Genomic DNA, 2,085 nt, shown 5'->3' on the forward strand with positions numbered 1-2,085 from the left:
GGTCAAATGATGCCTCACTTGCCTAAAATTCAGATCCCATTGAGAAGGCACAAGACAATCTTGCTGTGTGGGGGTGTCCCCAGGGCCGCCCCTACAGCTAGCAGAGACAAGCTGTGGTCTGGATCTTAAATAGTATTAGTGTATTACACGTATATATGACTGATAACTAAAAATGAAAAACTGATTGCCTTGATTATCTTTTAATGTTTACAGATACTACCTGCCAGGTTGCTTTTCCAAAAAAGGCACCACTAATTCATACTTCTAACAACAGGGTAGGACCAGACCCAGTTTCCTCTTGCTTCTCCCTGAAATTGATGTGATCAGTCTTTTCAAGTGGGCATTTCTCGCTTTTCTGTTCCCTGGGGTCAAACACCAGGACGTCTCCTCTGGACCTAGCACAGTCCCAGGAGCAGAGCAGAGGCCCCAGCCACGCTGGAGGGCAGGAGAGCGCAGCACAGTACTAATGAGGCCCTGCCCGTGTGAAGGGCTACTCCATCTGGGCTTTAAAACACATTCCTCATGGGCCTAATTTACTCTCCAGGCGCTAAGGAGGCTTTCTCAGTCTAAAAAAACTGCTGTAAATCCCATCCATAAAGGGGACAACCACATGACTCCATTTTCCTGCTTGTTTCTGAATCGCTGTCTTATCTGTCTTCCTCTCCTTTTCCCCTTAAAATAGTTGGCTTTACGGTTGTCTGTGCACAGTCACATGATAAGCAGTGATAAAGACAAATTTTTAAAGAGCCAAGTAGGGCTATGGAAGCAAAGAGAAAGAGACGTGTTCTCTTGTGCCAGGGGGTGGGCTTCTAAGACACCAGTGTCCTGGAAACAAAGACCACAGATCAATTTTAAATCTTCAGCCCCAACAATGTGAAAGAGTGGGGCAGACTGTTTGGCTAAGAAACCTAAATGCTGCTCAGTGTAATCAGGGACTCGGGGAGAAAAGGTCTGAGTCCCACCCTAGTCCCTGCCAAGAGCACCCTCTGTCTTCAATGTCCCCATTTGTAAACTTCGATGCACAAGCCATGCCCCTCCCCAAATTCCAGAGTGGTTCATCATTATCATTACACACACATGACATGTTGCAGTCTTCGGAGGTATATTAAATGAGTCTCACAACCCAATGGGGTAAGCAGAGCCAATATGACTATTCTCATTTTACAGCTGAGGAAACTGAAGCTCAGAGAGGCTTCATTTCATCCTCAAGGTCACACAGCTTATTAGCGGTAGAGCCAAGTTGGTGAAAAATAAACAAGCAAACTGTGAAGGCAGCACTCTGTGACTATATACTAGCCTATAAATGCTTGAAAGCGGGCTGCAAATACAAACTTAGCAAACCACAGCCATTTCCTATGTAACTCATTATAATGAGAACTACCATCTGTCTAAGACACATCCTTCAGATGAAAAGCAACCCCTAACCCCAAGCAACCCTCAGTCACACAAAATTAAATCAAACGGATTCTTCGACAACATAATCAGCCCCAAACCACATAATCTACAATTTATTTTTTACAATAGAATTATAATAACAATAGCCAACATTTTTGTGTGCTTATCATGTAACAAGCACTTTTCTAAGCACTTTATATGCATTATATTATTTATTTCAAACAACACAATTAGATAGATATTACCAGCTTTGTTTTACAGAGGAAGAAATAAAGGCTCAAAGAGGCTAGACAATTTGTCAAAAGCTCGCACAGCTGGTACGTGGTGGAATCAGGATTAGAACCCACTTCCTTGTCATGCAAAGCCCTTCTACTTAACCATGGTGTCCCCTGTTTCAGTATCTGGTAGCTGGGCTGCATCCTTTTTTTCGCTTTTTTAAAAAGTTAAAATAACAGGAGAAACTATGTGGAAAGGGGAGGGGGCATATGGGAACTCTCTGTACTTTGTACTCGATTTTCCTATAAACCTAAAACTGCTCTAAATAATAAAGTTAATTGATTTTAAGAAATAATGCAGCAGTAAATGATAAAAGTCCTCCCCATGTACATGTATCAGCATCCTCCCTTGTCTTTTCCTTTTTTAAAGTACATTCAGGTGTGTGCGCACACGTGTAATTTTTTTATACTATAT

General features: G+C 42.2%; 1 protein-coding gene across 1 annotated transcript in view; it reads right to left on the reverse strand.

The window, feature by feature from the left end:
* The window catches only part of PRKCE (protein kinase C, epsilon), a 485,500-nt gene that overhangs the window by 455,734 nt on the left and 27,681 nt on the right, over positions 1-2,085 (reverse strand). The gene's annotated exons all lie outside the window — the stretch shown is intronic.

Source organism: Propithecus coquereli, unplaced genomic scaffold, assembly GCF_000956105.1.
Source record: "Propithecus coquereli isolate 6110/MARCELLA unplaced genomic scaffold, Pcoq_1.0 Scaffold43, whole genome shotgun sequence".
Lineage (NCBI taxonomy): Eukaryota > Metazoa > Chordata > Mammalia > Primates > Indriidae > Propithecus > Propithecus coquereli.